Genomic DNA, 24863 nt, shown 5'->3' with positions numbered 1-24863 from the left:
GTGCATTAAGTCCCCAACTAGAAACTGAAGTTTTCATTCTAAGTTTTTCCATTAAAAATATACTAAGTAATGTGTCTGAACTACTGGAAAATCCGTGGTTGTATACAAGTTCAATTACATTATGGGTTAATCTTTTGAAGACTAGTCTAGGGACCTAACCACTAATCATAACACTGTCTCTACATAAATATTCATTTTACAGTACCTGGCAAACAAAATAATGTAGAAGCTCTCTAAAATGCCATTTCTATCCCATCCCTAAGCTACAATCCTTAAATTGGTTGCAGAGAGTATGAAAAAACTGCAGTCAAGTCTACAGAGGTTAGCTGCATCAAAGAACAGGGTTCATGTGGAAAAAAAAGTGAAGACAATTCTAATCTTTGGGACCTCAAGACTCTCAAACCCCCTGACTAGACCATACATTTGTTCCCGAGATCATTCAAGAAAAATATATCCACTAAACCATAAATTCCTCAAGAATAAGGACAGAGAACTTCTTATTTTAGGGATGTACTTATATTATGGTACAACAAACAGGACAGCTAGAAAGCATGGTAAAAGCCCTTTGGAACTGGATCAGCTTTGGTTTGCATTCTAGGTCTGGCAGTGACTAGCTGCAGATTCACAGGCAAATTTCTCAACCGCTCAAGACTTTTTTTCCCCCAATCTAAAAAGTTATAAAAATTTTCAGGGTCACTGGCAAAGTTGAATGAAATGTTCATATAAAGTGCCTGGCACATTCCATAAATGATAGTCATAAAACTGAGAGGATATAATCTCCTTTATTTATTTTACTTTAAAGAAACATTATTTCTCAGCCTCCCCAACATGTGAAAGACTAGGGAAAAAAATTGTTTAGCTGCCCCCTAACTTATTAAGAATTTTACATTAATTTTCTTTCAAAAAGAGTAAGTTTATTTTAGAGACAAATATACTGAAAGGAAGTCCTAGAACCTTTGGTTGCGTGCCTCATAAGACAGAAAAATCAATGGAGTAGGCTAATTCAAGACTACTCATTTAAGGCTTATTTTATAACAAACAAAAATTGCCAGAAAAGGCAGATTTCTTCATCAGTTGTTTACCATTAGTATGTGGCTAAATACTAAGTGTGGTTCCTAGAAGTTTAACAGGAAAAGAAACATATCAGATAGAGATATTTCTGGTTCGAATTTCATTAGAAATTTGTGGATTCTTTACAAAATGTTTCTTGGATTATCCCCCCTCACTCCCAAAAGCACACACAATCTTTGAGGGGATTAATATAATATAGGCTAGGTACATTGCTGTCTGAAGATTAAGGATATAGGTCTAAAGCAAAGTGAACATATATGGCCTTTATTCTTTGGTCACCCTCAGTAAGCCAAGGTCTCAAGTGAGAGCCCGGCACATGCTGGGTCACAGGGAATTCATAACTCAATTCTTGGATAGGAACATCAACTATATATTTTCTATAGCATAGGTGAAAAAGAAATTCATATTAAATGGCAGGTGTGCAGGCAAAAGAGCTGACTCTGTGTTCTAAAATTTTAGGTGTCTGATTTGTACTCTTACCTACTTAAGCAGTCACAAGAAAGCTTCCAGATTGGATAAAACATTTTTCTCAAAAAAGGAACTTTAAATATAACTTATTTTGAGTTAAATTCTCAGGAGTCCTGTCCCTAAAAATGTTTACTAGCTGCTTTAATCATAAAAATTACCCAGTCTTATCAAAACATCAGATTGTCCCCCATAAGCATGTACAATTACAATGTGTCAATCACAATTTTTAAAAAATTGCCCAGTCTATTCAGACTATCTGAAATAAAACTACAGACTAATATGAGTGAATTATAAATCACTCATAAGAGAGATTTATAATCTCTCCCCATAAGAGAAAGAGTTTAGGTAAATGGGGTTATCAGAAATGTCCATTTACACTTTGAAGAATGATTGCTATATTAGATTTTTATACCTGCTGTAACAAATTACCACATATTTGGTGGTTTAAAATACCAATAATTTATTCTCTCACAGTTCTGGAGGCCAGAACTTCAAATTCAGTATCACTGGGCCAAAATCAAGGCATTGGCAGGGCCACACTTCCTCCAGAGACTGACATTCCTTGGTTTGTGGCCACAACACTCTAATTTCTGCCTCTGTGGTCACACAGACTACTTCTCTTCTGTGGCTGTAATCTCCCTCTGACCCCTTTCTTATAAGGACACACTTGGTGACATTTAGGGTACACCTGGATAATCCAGGATCATCTCATCTCAAAATCAGTAACTACATATACAAAGACCCCTTTTGCAAGTAAAGTAAGATTTACAGGTCACAGGGATTAGAATGGGGATGTCATCTAGGGGACATTTTTCAGCCTACTACACTAGCCAAAGGTAAGAGTCACTATAACACACCCATGAACATAACCAAATCCCCAGACAACACATAAGTTTTTATCCTATATAAGATGTTTCCTTAATTTGTTTTTATACTGTGAAAGAAGTATCAGAAAGTACAATCACTTTTAAATTACTCAGATTATCCCATTTTCCTATAAGACATTTTTCTTCATTTGTTTGAGATATGCTTCCCTAAGCACTAAGAAAAAAAGAAAACTAAGAAGCTTTCTCTTTATTTTCTAAATAAGATATTTATCTCTCTCTTCCATGGTTATTGTCCCTTCTGAACAGAGTAAAATAAACAAACAAACAAACATCAAATTAACTCGCCCAATCTTTAGCATTTTTCTTTTCCTCTTGCATTGTATTATACAACATGTGAATAAGCAAACAATTTCTTCCTTAATTAAAACGTTGCTTGCTTATAGGATATATAGGCATTAGATTTTACCAAGTGCGCCACGGGCTCGGCCCTAGGCATTAGATTTTAGAAATTTACTCAATACTAGGCAAACCAGGGAGCAATAATAAATTGAGTAAGCCATCCAACTGCCATCATAACACTGCCTGCAGTAACTATTACCTCATAAAAGCCACTTCTAGCAGTTTAATCTAAAACTACAGCTGTAAGACAGACACTAATTTCTGTAAGCTTCTAAAGACACAAATAAAGTGTTCTTTACTGAAAAACTTGTCACTGTACTAAACATCTGGAATATTCATCTAAGTTATTTTTGATAGGCTAATAGCTTCTTGATTTAAAAAGTTAATATAATCAATTCCTAATTGGATTCTATATTTTCCACACTATAGAACACAGAGCAGGAACCATCCAAAGGTGATTGCCAAATCTTCCTTATCTAGTCTTAATTAAGTTATTGAGTACTGGTAATAAGTTTAATATTTTCTGGTCTCTCTATAATTCAGTTATTGTTACAGGGAAAATAAACGTTTTTAAGATTTTTAAAGCTTCATTTAAAATGCAGACTTGATAATTTAATGTGATCCATGCCCTCCTACCATACTTCTCCCAGCACCCATCACTGTCTAATCTTCCCTAACCTTACCCCCTCCTCCACCCCACATTAGTCTTTCTCTGAGGTTTTGGGAAACAGCTATCAAGGTCTAATATTAGTCAACACTAGTTATATTAGTTCCTTTGTCTATCCGTATTAGAAATCAACATACCCATAATGAAAAACAGTTGAGTTCAACAGTCTAGGAAACATTTATTGAGAGCTATCACTATCACTTATTGAGAACCTCCAAGAGTTTATTGGCTAATGGGGAGGACAAGCTCTGAACATGATTTTAACACAATTTAGCATAAAGAAGTAGTCTAATGGGAGAGCAGAAATCAAAAAAAGTTTCCTAGAGAAAGAGACTCCTCCTTGAAGAAGTTACGGTTAAGTGGAAGTTAACCAAATGAGGAAAGTAAAGCAGTGTAGAAGGAACAACATAGTAAGCAAAGGCACAACTCAGCATGGTATATTTGGCAAACTCCAGGTAGTTCACTATTAAATGAGTGAAATGATGACAATACTACCCAAAGCAATTTACAGATTAAATGAAATCCCTATAAAAATCCCAACAATGTTCTTTGCAAAAATTGAAAAACCCATCCTAAAATTCATACAGAATCTCAAGAAACCCCACATACCCAAAATATTCTTGAAAAAAAGGGAACATAGTTGGAGAACTCATATTTCCTGATTTCAAACTTACTACAAAGCTACAGTAATCAAAAATAACGTGGTACTGGAATAAAAGCAAACATATAAGACCAATAGAATATAGAGAGCCTAGAAATAAACCCTCAAATATACAAGGTGTAAGGAAAATGAAATGGACAAATAGTCAGGCTCCCTCAGATGTTCGGAATCTTGCCTAGCATGACCTAGCCTGTTTAATGTAAATATGTTAACTGTGCACGTGCACCCAGGTGTTCCTTGGTTATTGTCTGATGTAACTGTGCATGTGCGCCCAGGTGTTCTTTGGTTATCTTACACCCAAGTGTCCCTTGGTTATATGACTTAAGCATAAAGGACAAATGGCTCTGATCCACAGGGCCCCCAGAACACTCCCGGGAGGCCATGCTGCTGCTGCTGGATCTGCTGTAAGCTGCTGTTGCTGCTGCTGAGGAGTCTGGGGGCTGAGCTCGTGTCCGAATAAAGCATGTCAACCTTGCCAGCAGCTCCCAGGATCTTTCCAATTACCTAGCTCACAACCTGCATATGAGGGGTCTGTGACTCAGCCCAACACAAGGGTCCTTCAAAAATTCTATTTTTCCACGAACTTAAGTATTCTCATATATAAAGAACTCTTAGAACTTCAGCAACAAAAAAATGAACAGCTCAATTCAGAAATGCACAAAGGATTTGAACAGATATTTTCTCCAAAGATGGCCAAAAAGCACATAAGAAAATACTCAATATCACTAATCATTAGGGAAATGAAAATCAAAACCACAGTGAGATATCACTTCACACCCACTAGGACGGCTATGTGGCTATTCTTTAAATAAAAATAAAAAACAATAATAAAACTACACACACACGCACGCGCGCGCGCGCAGAAATTAACAAGCCTTGGCAAGGATGTGAAGAAACTGGATTCTGCGCTGCTGGTGAGAAAATGGTGTAGCAGCTTTTGAATACAGCATGGCAGTTCCTCAAAAAGTTAAACACAGAATTACCATATGATCCACCAATCTCAATTTTAGGTAAATACCCCAAAGAATTGAAAGCACAGACTCAAACTGGTATTTGTACAACCATGTTCATAATAACATTATTTATAATAGCCAAAAGATATAAACAACTCAAATGTCCATCAACAGACAAATGGATAAACATGCAATGAAGTATTATTCAGCCTCAAAAACGAAATTTCTACATATGCTACAACACAGATAAACCCTGAAAGCATCATGCTAAGTGAAATAAGCCAAACACCAAAGGACAAAAATTATGTAACTACACTTATATGAGATAACTTGATTAGTCAAATCACAGACAGAAAGTAGAATAGTGATTACAAGAAGCTGAGGGAAGGAGGTAATGGGGAGTTACTGTTTAATGGGTACGAAGTTTCAGTTCGGGATGATGAAAAAGTTCTGAAGATGAATAATGGTGACAGTTGCACAACGATGTTAATGTACTTACTGCCACTGAACTGTACACTCAAAAATGGTTAAAATGGTAAATTTTATGTTATGTATATTTTACCACAATAAAAAATTTTTTTTAAATAAAAAATAAATAAAAAGAACAGAAAATGGTATACATTTTCCAAGAAGGAATGAAAGGCTGAATTCACTTGTGGACTTCTTGCATGTAAGGTACATGCAGGTCGTCCAGAAGAATAAACACATCTAAAGTATGAAAAGTTTGGATGGGAAATTTCAGCTTACTGCAATCAACACTACCACAGAAAAGAACATGCTCTGTGAAAAGAAAAAATGGAATAAGGATCAAAGGAAACTCTGGGCTTGTTAAATGAATTCACAGGTATTGGATGAGTGCTATTCAAAATTATTCCACCATATACCAATGTTACAGATTACCTGCATCTGGTTCAAACACAACTCATGGGCAATACTACTGGGCAGGAAGAAACCTACTGGTGAATCCTAACTCTGTTATATAAACTACTCTTCTGAGACACAAGCCCAAAAAATCAAAGTATGAAATCCTGTCAGTGCTGAAATAAAGTTCCTACTTAATAGCAATCTGTGAAGAACATATGATAGCTATTATTATTATAATAAAAATGAGACAAGCCAGCCTATCCTATCCACCTACATTTATTCCCAACAATAAAGGAGAAACTGCAGATTGCAGCAGGGGGAAATAAACATTAATCATAACTATATAGAAGTTAATTTACTTTGGGGCTACAATATGATATTGATATAAGATACACTAAAATACTCCATTTGTAAATTTTAAAGGTCCTTCTGAATTAACTCTCCAATTATGGTAGGCTGAATAATGGGCCCCCAAATTGTCCATGTCCTAATCCCAGAATTTGTGACAAAGCAGACTTTGCCAATGTAATTAAATTAAGGATCATGACATTTCATTACCCTGGATTATCCTGGTTTGGCCGAATGTAATTACAATGTCCTTACAAATCAGACAAGGCGATATGATGACAGAAGCAGAGTCAGAGAAAGGAGATGTGATGAAGGAGGCAGGGGTAGTAGTCAAAGAGAGAAATCTGAAGATGCAAGGCAGCTGGCCAGCCTGAAGATGGAGAAAGGGGCCACAAGCCAAGGGGATGCAGGCAGCCTCTAGAAGATAGGAAAGTTAAGGAAATTAAATTATCCTCCCGAAGGAACATAGACCTACCAACACCTTGATTTTAACCCTGAAACACCCATTTTGGACTTCTGACTGCTGGAACTGTAAAGTTATAAATCTGTATTGTTTCAACTCACTAAACTGTGGTACTTTGTTACAGCAACAACAGGAAACTAATACACCAGCTGATGGAGTTTGGATGTGTTGTCCCCTCCAAAACTCATGTGGAAATCTGATCCCCAATGTGGCAGTGTTGGAAACTGATTGAGTCATGGGGGCCGATCCCTCATGAATGGATTAATGCTCTCCCTAGGGGAGGGGGTATTAACAAGTGAGTTCTCACTCTATTAGTTCCTGCAAGAGCTGGTTGTTTAAAAAGACCGTGGCACCTCCTCTCTGCTCTCTCATTTCCTCTTCCCATGTACTCTGCTTATACCCGCCAGCTGCCTGCCACTTTCCACCATGAGTAGAAGCAGCCTGAGGCCTGTGCAGCTGTCTCAGAATCATAAGCCAAATAAACCTCTTTTCTTTATAAATTACCCAGTCTCAGGTAATTCAGTTATAGCAACACAAACAGACTAATACAGAAAATTGGTACCGAGGAGTGGGGTGTTGCTACACAGATACCTGAAAATGTGGATGCAGCTTTGGAACTGGGTAATGGGCAGAGGTTGGAGGAATTTGGAGGACTCAGAAGAAAAGAAAAAGATGAGGGAAACTTTGGAACATTTTAGAGATTGGTTAAATGGCTGTGACCAGAATGTTGAAAGAAACATCGACAGTAAAGACCATATGGATGATGAGGTCTCAGACAGAAATGAGAAACTTATCGGGAACTGGACAAAGGAGAACCCTTGCTACACCACAGCAAGGAATTTGGCTGCATTGTGTCCATGCCCTTGGACTTTGTGGAAGGTGGGACTTAAGAGCTGTGAACCAGAATGTCTGGCAGAAGAAATTTCTAAGCAGCAAAGTATTAAGGAAGCTGCATGGTTACTTTTAACAACCTATGCTGAGTTATGGCAGAAAAGGCATGATGTAAAGCCAGAATTTAAAAGGGAAGCAGAGCATAAAGATTTGGAAAATTTGCAGCCTGGCCATGTGGTAGAGAAGCAGAGAGCAGGAGAAAAATGCCAGGGTGAAGCAGATAAACTGGTTACTAAAGACAGCTTGGTGGTGAGACAGCCAGACGCTAATAACCAGGACAATGGGAAAAAAGTCCTAAAGGCATTTGAGAAGTCTGGAAGGGTGCCCCACCCATCACAAGACCTGAGGCCTAGAAGGACTGAGTTGTCCCAGAGGACAGACCTGGGGTGCAGCTGCCCTCGGAAACCTGCTCCCTGCATCCCAGCTGCTCTTGTTGGAGCAGCCCCAAGTGTGGTTTGTGCTCTGGAGAGTAGAAGCCTGAAACCTTGGTGGCGTCCACGTGGTATTAGGTCTGCAGGCTCGCAGAATGCCAGGGCTAGGAAGGCTTGGAAGCCTCCACCCAGATTTCAGAGGATGTATGGAAAAGCCTGGGGACCAAGGCAGAGACCTACCTCAGGGGCGGAGCCACCACAGAGGCCATCTACTAGAGCAATGCTGAACAGGAAAGTGGGGTCAGAGCCCCCACGGAGAGCCTCCACCAGGGAAATGTCTAGTAAAGCCAATGCAGGAGGGCTGCCACCAGGACTCCAAAACTGTAAGGCCACTGGCAATGTGCAACACCAGCCTGGAAAAGCCACAGGCACCAGCACAGCCCACTGGGCTGCACCTGGCAGAGCTGTGGGAGTGAGGCTGCCTGATACTTTGGGGGCCCGGATGCCCCAGTGTGCCCAGAATGCAGGAGTTTGAGTTACGGAAGATTATTTTGGAGCTTTAAGACATAATGTCCACCCTGCTGGGTTTCGGACTTCTTTGGGGCCTGTTTCTCCTTTTCTCTGGCCTGTTCCTCCCTTTTGGAATGGGAATGTATACCTAACATCTGTTCCACCATTGTATTTTGGCAGTAGATAAATTTGGTTTTGACTTTTACAGGTTCACAGCTGGAAGAATTTTGGCTTTTGGTCTCAGATGAGACTTTGGACTTTTAAGTTGGTGCTGGAGCAAGCTAAGACTTTTGGGACTGTTGGGATGGAATAATTGTATTTTGTATGTAACAGGGACATGAGTTTTGGGGGGCCAGGGGCAGAATGATGGAGTTTGGATGTGTTGTCCCCTCCAAAACTCATGTGGAAATCTGATCCCCAATGTGGCAGTGTTGGAAACTGATTGAGTCATGGGGGCCGATCCCTCATGAATGGATTAATGCTCTCCCTAGGGGAGGGGGTATTAACAAGTGAGTTCTCACTCTATTAGTTCCTGCAAGAGCTGGTTGTTTAAAAAGACCCTGGCACTCCTCTCTCTGCTCTCTCTTGCTTCCTCTTGCTATGTAATCTGCTTGTACTTGCCGACTACCTGCCGCTTTCCGCCATGAGTAGAAGCAGCCTGAGGCCCATGCTAGATGCAGCTGTCCCAGAATTGTAAGCCAAATAAACCTCTTTTCTTCATAAATTACCCAGTCTCAGGTATTTCTTTTATAGCAACACAAACAGACTAATACACCAGCTCAACCCCAATTATCAGGAGAAAGCAATGGCAAAGTGGTAGAAGGTGAAGAAAAATACAACCTTCAGTTTATTTCCCCAATGGAGTCTTGTCTTCTGCCAAAAGAAAATTAAATGTTTTCATAAGAAAAACAGTCTTTCTTTAGAGAAGTAGTTCTCAAATTTGTTTGCACATGTACAGGAATTATCTGGAGAGCTAACAATTCTGATACCAAGGTCACATTTCAGACCAAATGAATCAATATCCCCTGGACCCCAGTGTGGCTTGAAATCCAGCCAAATGGTTTTTATGCACAGACAGGGTTGAGAATCACTGTTCTATGTAAAAATTAGTGTTTTCGTAACCTAAGAAACCCCTAGCATTTCCAAATAACATGAGAAGTTCCTGAAACCTTCCCCCAATGAAGGTGTGGCCCAGGATTCATTCATTCATCCACTCATAGGTTTAATGTATGTTTTGCTGACTTTAACTTTTACAATAAGAAGTTATGCTTGGCAAAAAGTTGCCTAGGGCAAATTCCTATGAGTGGAATTACTGGATCAAAGGACAGGTAAATTTTTTTATTCTGACAAATACTGCTAAATTGCTATACCAATTTACATTTGTACCAATTAGGGATTAGTAACATTTTTTTTAAAGCCTGCCTAATCTGGTAAGTGGGAAATGATACTTCACTGATGTTTTAATTTGCAAGCCTCAATCAAGAGTGAAATAGAGTATCTTTTCACAGATTTATTAGCAATTTTTTTGTCTATCAATTACTTATTAAAATTCATTTCTATTAGTTTTTTGCCTGTCACAAGTGTTAAATATTTTCCCCCAGTTTGCTGCTTTGTCTTTTGTCTTTGACTTCTTATGGACAAAAATTTTTATTTTGCAAACATTTTTAGTGTGTTTATCTTTTCCTCTATGCCATCTCTGGAAAAGATCACCCACACCAAAATTATAAAAACATCCACCCATACTTCCTTCTAATACTCTCAGAGTTTCTTTTTTTATGTTTAAGAGGTTGGGATCTAGCTTTCCCACCCCAAGTAATTGGCAAGTTGTCCCAACATCATTTAGTTCTCTCTTCTCCACTGTTAGTTAGCATACTATCTTTTAACTCATAACAAAAATGGGGAAAGAAAGAAAAAAATTTTTATATCAATATGTACACACATATTTTATGCTTATATAATACGCATGTGTACGCACATGTAAAACTATAAAACATAAGCTAAACACACTATAACTTTCCACACTGTCAACAATAAGTAACTGCCTGATTCAGGTATACAAAGTATACAAATTTCTTAATAAGGCTGTAAATATGAAAGTAATCATCGAACACACTGTCTCCACCGTTTCTTTTGCAAAACCAACACAACTGTCACCAGGCTGGCTGCCTCTTCCTCAAAAGCAATTAATAAAGTGGTCCCTAGCAGTTTTCTCCCATGTTTGTTCTCAGCCTTGTAAAATATTTACTGCCAACTGTGTCCACTAGGTGGAGACAATCTGATAAGAATATTAGTTACTGAAACAGGAGTAGTCACAAATTTTCTACAAATACACTCTAATGGTAAAGAACCTCTGCTTCTAAATTCTTGGGTGAACTAGGGCTAGTCACTTTAGTTGAGGATCCACTTTTCTCATTTGTAAATATAAGACTTTATATTAAGTAGCCTCAAGAGCCCTCTTACCTCTAATATCCCGTGAATCAAAGCTTGCTTGCTTAAATGTTCTTGACAGTACAGTGCCCTAATGTCAGTCTCGTTCCCTTGAGCAAAGATATTTTACCTTTAGCAACTTCTTTCAACTTGAATACTTCAATCAACCACAACTAGTTGTTTCCTCCAATCTTTTCTTTTTCCCAAGTCATAGCCAAAGCTTTCTGCATTTTTTTCCTTGTCATAAAGAGAACAGGTAATCCCATATTTCTCCACATCCATCTGCCTTAATTACATATATACTTGAAACAATGAGCTAGCTATATAGATTTCCTCTGATCAAGTACTGATATCCTTGGTGCTATAGGCTGTATATCTGGGGGGGGTTGTTTGATTTTTGCTCCTGTGTTATTTTTTCGTTTTTGCCCAATTTGGTCAGAACCTTCCATTTTTGCTTCCTTAACCCTTAATTGTCTCTCCCTCTGACAAGACCTATTCCTTACACTGTTACTTTACCTCCTGGACCTCATCTGCCAGTCTACACTTTTTACCTCTTCTAAGGATGTTTCAACCTCTGTTTGTCCACTGCTTCATTCAATTATTTGAATCTGGTGACTACTGCAAAACTACTAACCCACTAGTAATTTAGACCTCAGACTTTGGCATAATCCAGGCTCTTAGCCCTAGACACACACCAATGCTATACCACAAATTCACCACATTCTTACAGAGGGCTACCTTTAATTCTCCCAGTGCCCTAAGACCAAGAGGCACGAAGGACATTAAAAATTTACTAATAAGCAAAACCAAAAAATTCTGAGTCCCTAAGCAAGCAAGGGAGGCTACCAACTTCATCTCACATCCCTACCCAGATAACAAAAACCTGTAAACAAGGGAGCACACTGATGTGGTAGCAAGTAATCAGCTTACTACTGACTGCTGACCGTTACTCTATTGGCCCCCAAGAAACAAATATCTGCAGGTTTAATGACACAAACAGATCAGTACCTCTATCTTTGAGATGAAGGTTTGAAACACGACTAAGGCAAAGCTTAAAGATTTACATAAACTTATAATCAATGACAAAGCTAAAAAAAGGAAAAGTCTAACTACTGACTCAGTCCATTCACCATATGCCAGAACAGAAGTCAACAACTTGTCAACAACTTATGAAAAGTGGTATACCACTTTTATGTCCTTCCCTGGGAAAAGAAATATCTATCAAGGGCCAATGTTAGCTTTAGCAAGTAACAACATAAGAAGTCACAGCAACATTGTCTTGTGTTACTGAAAATATACTAGCAGGTTCTACTTGTCTGAGAAGGGCATAACCTGCTCAAAAATTAAATTTTGGGGAGGTAGTGACCTAAGAAAATAGGTTAAAAAAGATAAGAGAGGGAAAAGTTGAAGGCTGATGTCTCCACACTTTCCTAACAGCAATTGTAATAATCTTTTGGAAAGCAGCTAGGCAATTCATTTCTAGAAATAAAAACTAAAAATAAAATAAAATAAAATAAAAATCATACTCTTTGACCCAGTAACCCCAGTCCTAGGAAACAATGCTATTAATATTTACAGTGTTTACCACTTTATACAAAATGTTAAAAAAACATCCCCATGAAGTAGATACTATTATTGCTCTCATTTAATAAATAAGGAAACTAAGCCAAAATATAAAATGAACAAGCAAGAAAGCAAGCAGTTTGCTTAATGGTCTCATGGTGAATGTCAGAGGAAAGACTCAAACCCAGGACTAAGAAGGTCATGCCCTTAACCACTACACCAAACATACTATTATTACCACTACTACTACAATAATACCATTAACATGGAGATGTTCTCTGCAACCAGGAAAATGTTTCAATCATTAAAAATAATTATTAATACCATATGCAATGACTAGAAATAACTGTAAAGTGATGACAGATACCACTAATTTGCATCTGTGGTGCCACAATTAGAACTATGTAAAAGTTACATTCCAGAACATAACATGGAGTAGTTAGAAGTTTGTAGGGTTTTCCCCCTCCATTTTTCAATTCTCATTATTATTGTTACTATATTACAATACACAGAGATTTTAAACAATCTGTTTTAAGACAATAATAGATAAGAATAGAGGAGTAAATAATGTGATTGTGGTGTCCCTTTGACACACAGGGTAATTTTCTTTTGCAGAAAAAGAAACAGAACAAAACAACTATTATAGGGAATAATAGCAGCCAGACTGGGATTCGGGAGACCTCAATTCTCATTTTGTGTTCTTGAAACAATTCCAAAAGGTAAACCAATTTATTTTTCTTTTCTGGCCTTCCTTGTCTCCCAATTTCTGCAACTTGCATCAAAAAAGTTTAGTCCTGGCAGAAGTAGCTCCAGATGTTTCAAAGGCTAAAAGAAAGCCAGGTACTTGGAAGAGGAAGCATGAAAAAAGAAACTAGAAACTTTAAGGATAGAAAGAAGTCTTATGGCTCTGGTGAATCTAAAGATTAGCATAATTTTTAGGTTCACAAAAATAGCAAAATTAGTACAGTCCATATATACTGGAAGTCAACATAACTTTGAGCAAGTCAATACAAAGATCTACGTCTCTTTTAAAATAAGCATGTTTTATGAGATAATCTTAAAAAATCTATTGCTCTGAAAATAATGCAAAGACCTCCAAACATTAACAAAAATACTTTTATGTATATTTTAATGCTCAGTAGGCCAAAGCTACTTATTTGCAATTAGACTTTGATAATGTTAATGCAAGTTCTTCAAATAATCAATGTTAAAAAGAGAAAACCATAATAATACCATAATAAAGAAAAGCAAATAGCTAAAGTAGCAAAATCCATTCTCTCATAAGTAAAACTGATACATTACTGAGCAATAAAGGGAAAGGAAAACTAACATTAATTCAATACAACAGACACTGTTTCAAGCACTTTTTAATAGTTTTCCCTCTACATGCACTTTTAAACAAAAATCCTGTAGGTCCACTCTTCTTAACTTTTCTCGGTCCACACACCTCTTAAGAATCTGATGAAAGTGAGGAATTCTTACCTCTGGGAGAAAAAAAAGACATTCAAAAGCACACACACACACAAAATTTCAAAGTATTGAGGAATCCTTAGAGATACTTGGACTAAAGGCCAAGAACACCTGCTCCACACTATCTAAAAAAAAAAAAAATTCTCAAACCTAAATGGAGAAACAGGTTATCTTCTCTAACTCCTTCTCAGTTTTCGTCAGCTATACTGCACAGCAAGCTACTGCCATCAAAGACAGTTACAGATTCATTCTGGGAAAGGTAAACTTATGAAAAAACAGCTACTGCTAAAAGTTACTTCCATCCCACTGCCACAATGAAAATTGACTCTCCCAACCATCGACGTAAACACAAAGCTAAAACGAACCTTATGAACCAACCACAAAGGAACTGGTTAAATACACTACGGTACATCCACATGTAATATTACACCATCATTTAAAAGGTTACCAAACTGCATAGGGCATAGAAAATGTTTATGATATCTGAACTTAGATTTTAAAATACCCATAAATTTAGATCTTCATGTAAAATACAGTTAAAACTACATTTTAAACAAAACCATCCTCTAAAAATTTCCAAAAGGAAATGCATCAAAATGCAAGAGCACTTTAATACTAAAAGTATGGATTTTTCCTTCTACTTTTTACAAATTTTCCAAAATTAAAAATTACATTTAAGAAATGAATACAGCAGATTTTCTGAAACAGATATTGTAAAATAACTCTCATATAAAACAAAAACTACAATACTTAATTTCCAGCCAAAACAGTAATAGCATCTGTTTTTCCTACTATCTCAGGCCATTGTCATTTAAACAATCTGCAAAGTGGCAGTTTTGTTTCTACATATAAAATGAAAGGTTGCAGCATTGTCTCATAATATAAGCAAGATATTTAACCCTGGTGAAAAGAAATTAAGGCTGTCATCCTTAAAAGACAATTATTTAAGAGGGGGAAGGTGCTATACTATCAACCAGACTTGGGAAAACAAGGATTATAGTACCTCTACAACTCCTCCCACACCTGATTTCACCCTAACAACTTTCTTTTAAATATGGAAACTCAAAAACTTGAAAGTAGAGACAAAACTATGCCCTGGATCTAAGCCATGGACCTATATACATCTCTCTCTTTCTTTACATACAACCCTTATATTTACAATCTGCTTTGCTGTGTTAAATAAAAAACAACTCTTTACTTACATTTCCTCATGTCTTTACAAATAATCTGTAAGGTCAGTAAGTGTGGTATTATTTTTTTAAAAGAAAAGAAAACAGACTCAGAAAGGCCAAGAATCTTGCTAGTAGTGAAACCAGACTTAGAAATCAAGTCTCCTGCCTTCAATTCTGAAGCTCCTTCTACTATACACAACACTAACCTTTCTGTACTACAGTAATGCCTTCTATAAAACATTTGGCTGTGTCCCCAGACAGCTGTCCAAGACTGAATTAGGCTCTATATAATAAATACTGTAAATAGTGAGGGTTTAATGAAATTACTGGCATGGAGACATACATCTTTTAAAAAGTGAAGAATCAGTTAGTTTTAAATTAAATCAATGTGTGTATGGTGGGGAAAAACAACCATGGAATGTTCAAGCAGAACACTTCTAAAAAGAAGTCAAAATATGGTCAGAGCACAGTGTTGTAACACCAAGGTCAAGGGTTAGGATCCCCATACCTGCCTGCCACAATAAATAAATAAACTGATAGGAGGGTAAGTAGGTAGGTAGAAGTCAAAGTGAAATACTGCAGATTTGCATATTTCACAATAGCTAATAGAGCAGTGGTAATGAATACAAGTAGGAAGAAAAAAGGAGATGAAAATTGGACAATTAAAAAGAACAATGTAAAAAGAAACTGCATGATATTTTATTTTTAGGAAATAAGATGAGGGACGTCTCCTCTCCACCCTCCCTCAGAAATAACTGTGAAATTTTAGATCATCAGCTTTTAAAATAAGAAAAGAGGCAGGAGAGGATTTTTATTTAGCCATCAAAAGGAATCTCTGTCAAAATTGCTGGCTCTGGAATACAGCATATCAGATACCCAAAGTCGCATTTCTAGATCATCTATTAGTGCTATACAGTTTAAATTAACTGATTATTTTACCCTTTCAGTTCTCACAGCTGTAAAATCAAATAACACTTTACACAAACTATTTTCTAATGACCTTGGAATAAGGAAACAGTGTCTGCAGAGGTGATGATCAATATTTTATTTCCATTATCCACTGCAAAAGCAAATATTTCTCAAACATCTCTGTGCACAAAACTCAGCTAGGCTAAAAGTGCAGAGGAAGTGATGGTTTATAACAGATGAAGAAAGCACAGAGAAATGCTTATAATAATGAAATGCTTAACTAATAATGATTATGATTATGTGACAAAATTGAGACATCTCAGAGAAAGTTTTCATAGAGTTGGGCTGAACACAGAAGTCAGAAAAAATGTTTGGATTTGATCAGGATACAGGAGAAAAATAGCAGTCCTTAAGTCTAGCTAAGCAGAGGAGGCACTCTCTTGGTTGGTACGGCCTTTGGGCTCCCAAACAGGTCACTCGCGTGTTACTGCATTTAACACACTGTACCATAAGTTTATTTGTCATCTCTACTTAGACTGCAAATTCCTCAAGAACAGAGACTTTGTTTGATTCATTTTTCTACCCCTAATCCCTAGCACAGGGTCTGGCACACAGAAGATAATCAAAATGTTTTTTGAAAAGAAAAGGTGGACAGGATTCCCTACACAAATTTTTATACTTTAACCTACACTATCTGTGCAGGTCATTAACTCACTGTCCTCTCAACTCCAAAACCACCTTTCCAGATTCTGCTCTACAGTGTAGGGGCTGAGACTAAGCCACTATATTTAATTTCTTTGCCACCCAGGTTCTTGTTAGGTTTTGCCGACAGAGGCAGTAAATGGAGAATGGAAAACAGGAAGATGGGCGAGGGGATGTCATTCCAGTTCTTGTAAGTAGCAACTGCAGTCCCTGGCCCTGGCAGCAGAACTGGCTCCAGACTCCAGCTTCTTTTGGTGCTCCCAGACCAGCTTATCACATGCCTTCATATGTACTAGCAGCAGCTGAACAATGCAAACCTTCTCAATGGTTCAATGCCAGGTCCACGGAACCTTCTCTGAACTTGTACATTCTGATTACTGTAACGTTCCTTTTCTGTTCTTACACGCATCTAACCAACTCCCTATATTAAATCCACTCTGTTGAAATTCCTATCAAGTTTCTGTTTTCTCTACTGGACCCTAATACATTGTTAAAATAGTGATTCTAACTGTTCTCCTCTGAGATATCTTGCTGCTTCAGTAAAGGGGAAAGTCAATGAAATTTGGGGTTATTTTATAGATAAAATCCATTTTATAAAGGATAACTTGAAACCCTCTAAATTTCCCTCGTCAAGTTGCAGCATAAAAAAACCACTTAACTTTTGTGATTTAAACTACCCAGCTTTGGAAAGAGAGGAAATGAGAAATAATTTAAATAGTGCAAGCTATTTCAAGCACACATACCCACCTCCTTTTACTACAGAACATATATCCTAGAGATACTGTGAGATGGTAGAATTGATCTGTTTCCCAGTGGTCTCATTTCCCACATGCCTCTAACAGAGCAGCATGACACCATGCCCAATGTGATTCTTGTATTTAAAGACACTTTTGGCAGGGGGTGACTGTTGTTCTATGCAGCCCCTAGATGCAAGCTAACTTCATCTAGTGTTCAAGAAAGAAACAGCAATCTGTTCCAACACTAAAGCTGAGTTGAACTTACCGGTAAGTCATTCTGCCTTCCTAAGAGATTTGCAAGAGTAATTTTTTATTACATGTGGTTTTCATTTTACACATTGACTTTAGAATCTAACTTATTCATAAAGTTCAACTCCACTCTATAGCATAGAAACAAAAAGAAATACCTCTTACAGAACAGCCAATAAGCAACACCTCTGCTGAAAACAAATTAACAAAATGCTTAGACATTTCTCATTTGGTCTGTTACTTCAGTTAATAGTATGCCCTCACTAGACAATTTAATCTGAGATTAATTTCCAAAATAAATTTTCACTACTGTACTTAATACAGATAAACTGATTTTTAAAATTATGACAAATGGCAGACATGTAGAAGTAGCAACTCAAAATTTTTGGAACTAGATATAGCTTCCAAGCATTCAACAGGACGTATCACTAAACTCAGTCCTACTGATCCACTTCAGTTACCCAACACCCATTAGGCAAAAGAGAATTAAGAATGTGGCAAGTTCCAGTGGAGTTCCTTCACACAGCATAAAACTGGGCCCTCTACCAACCTATAAAGTCAGGGATTCATCACCTAGCTCCTGCCTAAAAGTCCCATTACCACAGTTCGTGTGTGTATGTAAAAACCAACCAAACTGTACTCCCCACAACAAAAAATACCAGAAAACCCAGTAGAAACATTAGGCATAAAGTGGAGAAACCAAGTGGAGGAAAGGACAGGATGTCTGGACCTTTAAGGAATGAACAGGATAAATGCTGTTACACTTTTGTGCCCCAAATTATATGGTGATCTACTGAGTTAAACACAAATAAATAGTCACTAAGTTACTATGATAGCTAAAATGTCAGAGAAATGAAATCAAGAAATTAAACAACTGGTGTCTGATGAAAAGGTCTGTCTTCCAGTGTGTAACAAACAACACTAACTAAAAATCAATTGTAGATCTGCATGTGTGCAGTGTAATCTCACAGATTTTTCCTTTTTAAAAAACTACAAACTGTGATGCATTTTTAGTTTCTCCAGAATAAATGAATCATTACAAAACTATGAAATGCTTTAAGTCATACACAGCCATAATTTTAATAAAGTGCATTTTAATGTTAACTTATTTCTCTTGCTGGGAGGAATTATGCTTCTTTGATAATGTATAGAAATGAAACTGTCACCGAAACATCTGGTTATATATTATTCCCGAGGTATATATATATCATCTTTATTCCAGAGACTGCATAATATAGACACAAATCATGAATAAAACCAGAATAAAGAGATAGACCTGACACCACAAACTGAAGGTCAGTAACAGGCACATGAAATTCCAAACATGTTTGCTGACCTGGTCTATATTTCTATCCACTAAAACTTGGAAGCTAGCTGAGTGCTCCACACAGGGAGAGGAAAACTCAAAATTCCCAGTATTATGAACATCTGCATTGTTTACCTTATGTTAATAATTCTAATTTGAAATTTTTCTATGCAACGCTTTTGAGGACCATTAGCTTATTTTTTAAACATTCAAACGGACTACTCTGACTCAGGAAATTTTCTCTCGTGAATTCTCCATGTATTATAATTAACCTCAAACGTGGCTTTCACTAGGGTACCTGCGGGAAATAACTAAAATCCTTAGGAAAACTGAGGGGCCACACTTGCTGTGCTACCCCTGGAAAAAGGGAGTCTTACATAATTACCCACTATTTTACTAAAAAATAGGTTAAGTGTACAATCAAGATTTTAAAAGATACCTGTTGATTGTGACAAGCAGAAATTTCAAGAGAAAAAAGGAATAACCAGGAATTATATTGCTGCCATGTAAGTTCTTCATCTATCAAAGAAATCAAACTTCACTTCAAGAACCAAGATCTAACACCAATCTAAGTTATTAAAATATTTAATAATTACGCCAAATGCAAAGCAGATTGATTATCTACCAATTACACTAAGTATTCCACCTATTAAAAGCAGATTATGCAACGCAAATCGCTCATACGTTAGTTTTAAACATAATCCTCAGTTCAAAACACTGAAACCACGTCTCGATTTTTTAATTTTTAAAGTAACAGTAATTTTTAAAATAACTAAAACGCTGAATGCGTATCTATCCTTTTTACAGCAAACAAATTTCTTTACACACCTCAAAGAAACCTGACGTTTTCCAAACCATCTTGCAACGCAGAGGCACACATTCTCAAGAACTTCCTAGGGCCTCGGAAAAGATACCCAAAGGGGCTTCAAGGAGGTGAGCCTAGAACTGGTCTTACCGGGCAAATAATCGCAACGAATCTCAAAGTTTGAGAGACCAGTTTTGACTAACAGCATCTCTAGGAACAGGATAAACGACTTCTGTAGGAGGGAAATGATCCTGACAACCAGACGAGGGCTCTTCGGCGACACCGGGTACCAAGGATCTCAGCGTAAAATACGGGATTCAAAACGCGAAGCTTCCAGCAGAAACAGACCAAGCCCCCCTCCCCCACACCGCTCCGGGGTAAGCTCGCGGCTCTAGCGAGCAACAGATACTCCGGGCGGGAGGCGGCACTGCAGGAATGTCCGAAGCAGAAGGGGTCTCCTCGCCCCACAAGGAACCCCGACTCCAGCCCCACCCCAGCCCCACGGTGCAGACACACATCCCCGGCTGCGAGGGGGAAGCCCAGAGAAAAAGCCCGCTTTCCCCTCCGTCTGCCTCGGGAGTGGGGCAGCGGAGAGGCCGGGGCCCCCGCCCGGGGAGGCGAGGCGGCCGCCCCGCAGCCCCGGCCTCGGCGCTGAGCGGGCAGCGCGTGCTGTGCTGTGGAAGGAGGCATCTCCGGGCTTCGCCGACTGGGTCCCCCGCAAATCGGGCTCACCCTCCTCCCCAAGGCCCTCGAAGAAACGGAAACAATGAGAAGCCGCCTCCCCCGCCATCCCGGCCCCGAGAGCAACTGTGGGGTGGGGGGACGCCATCTCTCCTCACACCCCCGCGGACACCCTCACCCCCCCCACCCCCGGCTGCGGGGCCGCCGCGCGGACGCACGTCCCAGCCCGCCGCTCCCGCCACCTTCGCCAGCCCGCCCGCTCCACTCACCGGCTCCTGCCCCAGCCTGGGGCTCCGCCGGCCGGAGCGAGACTCGGGTATCAGCCGCCGCGGCCGCCGGCGCCGCCGCACAATATGGCGAGCCTCAGCTTCCGCAATGGAGCTCGGGAAATACAACAGGGGCCGCTCAATATTCATGAGAGACCGAGGGGAAGCCGGCTCGGCCGGCGCTGCGGGGAGGGCGGGAAGGAGCGAGCGAGCGAGCGAGCGAGCGAGGGGGCGGAGGCGCGGGACGAGGACGTGCGCGGCGCGGGGAGGCCCCGGCGCGACGGGAGGGGGAGCCGCCGCCCCGCCCCCGGCGCCCACCGCGGCCGACGCAGCCCCCGGCCACGCCCGCGGACGACGGCGCCGCCTCGTACTCCACGTCCCCGCTCCGGGAACTCTTCTGCCTGTGCTCGGCCCCTCCAGTGCGCCGCCCTGGCCGGCTGCGGGGGCCCGGGTGCAGACCGCTCTCCCGTGACGTCGTGTCTTACACCCGTCCCAGCCGGCAGAAATCCTGACTCGGCTTTCACCCCCAGAACTTCACCAGAATTCCGGCACCCTGCCACCCCCGTCCAGCAAACACACACTTCTCATTCCTGCAGAGTAAACCTGTAAGCTCTCGTTATTCCAGGGAAAATGACCTTGAACTCGAAGTACAGTACATTGTTAGACGTCTTTCAGCATTCTGACTTTTCGTCAGCTCTTGTTTACCTTCCTGCTGTCTTACTCCTACCTCCTTGGCCCCTTCCATTACCTTTTGAACCTGAGGATATACGAGGTAATAGATAGATTAAGTACTTGTAATCATTACCTAAAACACAACCAGTTAGCCTACAAGAAGTTATTCAGTGCTTAATGTGTATAAATTAAGAGCTGAACAAATAACAAAATGAAAGTTCCCTGACCTCAAGATGTATTGGTGAGATGTCATGTTCTCTCAAAAAAATAACCAACAGTGTCAGATGGTAAATGTGAAGGCACTTGTGGCATAAAGGAATTGACTGCAGGGGGAATTGGGCAAACTAGGTTTATAGGCTCCAATGTGCGTCTAACTGTGTGACTTAAGTAGATTACATAAATCCTCTGGACTTTATTTTCGTATTTGCAAAATGAGAGGACTGTGTTGAATGATTGTTGTGTCCTTTCCAGATCTTGAACTCTCTAAAACTCTCTATGCGATTCCAAATAAATGATATGAATTTGCATAGGAATTTGAAAAAGAAAAATATCAATTCCAGGTGGTGTGTTCAGGGACGATTTCCTGAGGAGCAAGGATTTGAACTGATCTTAGATAGCCTTGGATAGGTGAAAAGAAAGAAGACAGGTGTGAAAATATTAAAGACAGCACATTATGTATGCTACTTAACAATCCATCAAAGTAAACAAGAGCAAAGCATTATTCTTCATTGGCTTGAAAACTCATCTACTATCCATAGCTTTAAATAAGGAATGACAATTCTGACTCTACAAGCCCTTCAAGGTCAAGCTCATCCTCCAATGTGGAAAAAAACCAAAAATTAAAATCATCAGAAAAGCTCTACTTCTCCTTTCTTGTGAGAGTCCACTTTGTAGAGACAGTGCAGTAGCAGAAGCACCTCCCTTCTTCATTCATGACAACTGTATGTGTAGTTCACGTAAAGGAAGACAGGATGTTCATAATTTAGAATCTTTTGCTCTAATTAAAATGCTTTTGAAAATCATGATGTGTGGTTAGATTAAGCAATTCAACTGATGCTGAGAAAAGCGATCATTCGTACAAGGCACAGCAACTTTATGGATGAAAGTTAAATATACTACTTTAAAAAGACTCACAGGAGAATATGTGGATAAATGGAAAACTTATGGGATATCTGTATTAAGTGTAATTAAAAAGCTAGACCTCAAGCTAACAATCTTAATATGAAAGACACTACTGACAAATTAATGGAACTCATTTTATCTATTTTATTTCTTACTCACAAACTTGGCACTGAGAGTACTATAGATCCTCCCTAACTATATTAATCATGAAAGCTTATGTTATGGTGTAGTAACAAACATCCCCCAAATCTGTATGCCTTAACACATCAGAAGTTTATTGCTTGCTCATGCTTCATGTGAATCAGACTCACTCTTTTACAGTCACTCCAGGAACCAGACTGACAGAGACTTCACCACATTGTAGTTGTATCACCTGGGACACAGTAACTCATTCTCAGAGAAAGAAAATGACTGAAGAGCCCCTCCAAACTTTTCACAGACTTAACTTGGAAGGGAAAAAGATCACCGATCACATTTCACTGCCCAGAACTAGTTATGTCGTCCCACACATCTGCAAGGGAACTTCAGTTACTGAACTGAGTTCAGAAGTGGGGATATTGGTGAACAATACCAATGTAAAACACCCTGACCCCACCACTTGGTTTCTAGATGCAATGAAAAAAACTCCAACAAGGTTTGTTCCATAGCACTGGTTCTCTTGAGTGATTTCAAGAAAGTTATGGTTTCAGAAATAAACTCTCTATGCTTGTGAAGAGTTGACTGTCATGTAAGGAACTTTACATTGTCTTCCCCTTTGTTTTAATTGTATATTAAATCAATGTAGGCTCCTCTTCCTCCCACCCCCTGGGGCAGCCCTGCCATGCCTCTGCCCAGACCGGCCCTCCCGGTGCATATGGTCAGATTGCAGCCTTGCAGCCTCTTGCCTGCAGTGGGCCAGGGTCTCATCCCAAGAAGCCTGGGTTCCCCCTGGGGAATGGCTGGGTCCCCTGGAACCTGCACACCTGGTGCCCCAGACCCCAATGCTGGGGGTCTCGCCATGACTGAGCACACAGCTTCACACACCCCTAGCCCCAGGAGGGAAGGAGGGGGCATCTGAGAGACCTTGTCCACCAACCCAGGTTTTCCCCCCCACAACCCGACCATGTAGCTATTATGACAGGAGGGATGGATGGGATCAGATACTCCATGGCTAGGCCACTAGTGAGACTCGGCAATGTGTAATCATAGCTGGAAATGATGGCAAAGCCCAAGAAGTTGTAAGAAAAATAAAAGAAGAAATGTTGAATGAGAAAGGCTTCCAGTCAAGACAGCAGAATACACAATCCCCAGCATCACTCTCTCCCACAAATCAACAAATTTACAACTATATAAAAGCAACAACAGCCAAGCTGGGACCGCTAGAAGTGGAGGAGAGACCTACAGAGTACATGAAGGCAGGAGAAGCCACGATGAGAGAAAGAAAAAACCACTCTGACCATTTCATGCCGAGGCCACTTTAAGGCTGGAGCTGCTGAGCCCACATAGGAGGAGCCGGCAAAAGCCATATCTGTGCCCTTCGGATGGAGTTGCTTGGAGGTGGCAGGGGAGAAAAGGACCTGGGTGTTCCCCAGGCAAGCAAGAGCACTAATCAGGTTCCTGTGGACCCACATAGGAGCAAGGAGCCACAACGACTGAAAAAAAGGAGCCACTCAGGGGCCGGTGAGTCATTGCAAGGGACCGGCACACAGCCCATCCCATGAGAAGTGTTTGGAGCATGGGCAGTAGGGGGAAAGGGCCCACTGGGAGAACAATGGGGCACAGCAAGGACAGCTGATCTGCCTCCCCCAGTCAGTGCAGGAACAGTCAGGAATATAGAATTGCAAGGGGTGCAGTTTGATGAAAAGACTCAGGGCCAGACCAGTGTTTCTACAACCCAGGTGTGCCAGATTTCACCAGGTCCGGAAGTACCTATAAAGTCAACCATTAAAACCTGAGCTGCACAAAAAGCCTTCCCTAGGGAATCAACAGCAAAGCAGCAATTTAGCTCAACCACAGTGCTCAAGTACTGGTCCCCACAGTAAATTCCCCCATTTTAGAGGTAAACAAGACAAAAAATTAGTTCCAGCCCAGGCACATGACCAGCGCCTTGGGCCTGGCCCAGGGACCTGAGGTATGGAGTCAGTGACCAGACCACCCCCCACAACCAGGCACACTCCAGCGCCAAGGAGCATGCCAAAAACATCACCTCCATGTGGCCCACCACAGCCACCACAATAACCACGGCTGCAGTGAAAGAGGCTGGACACCACAACCACCACACAGATGGTCAGCCAGCCACAGGAGTGCATT

The 24863-nt window shown here is 40.0% G+C and overlaps 1 protein-coding gene across 1 annotated transcript in view; it reads right to left on the bottom strand.

The window, feature by feature from the left end:
• RNF2 (ring finger protein 2) overlaps positions 1–20971 on the bottom strand; it is a 48686-nt gene extending 27715 nt beyond the window's left edge. Inside the window, exon 1 of the mRNA XM_063105175.1 lies at positions 20784–20971. The gene's annotated coding sequence lies outside the window, so the exon portion shown is untranslated. The remainder of the gene's footprint in view (positions 1–20783) is intronic.
• Positions 20972–24863: the final 3892 nt, after the last annotated feature.

This window comes from Cynocephalus volans, chromosome 8 (assembly GCF_027409185.1).
Source record: "Cynocephalus volans isolate mCynVol1 chromosome 8, mCynVol1.pri, whole genome shotgun sequence".
NCBI classification, from domain to species: Eukaryota; Metazoa; Chordata; class Mammalia; order Dermoptera; family Cynocephalidae; genus Cynocephalus; species Cynocephalus volans.
Note: the sequence above shows the minus strand (reverse complement) of the source record. Positions and strands in the feature narration are given on the sequence as shown.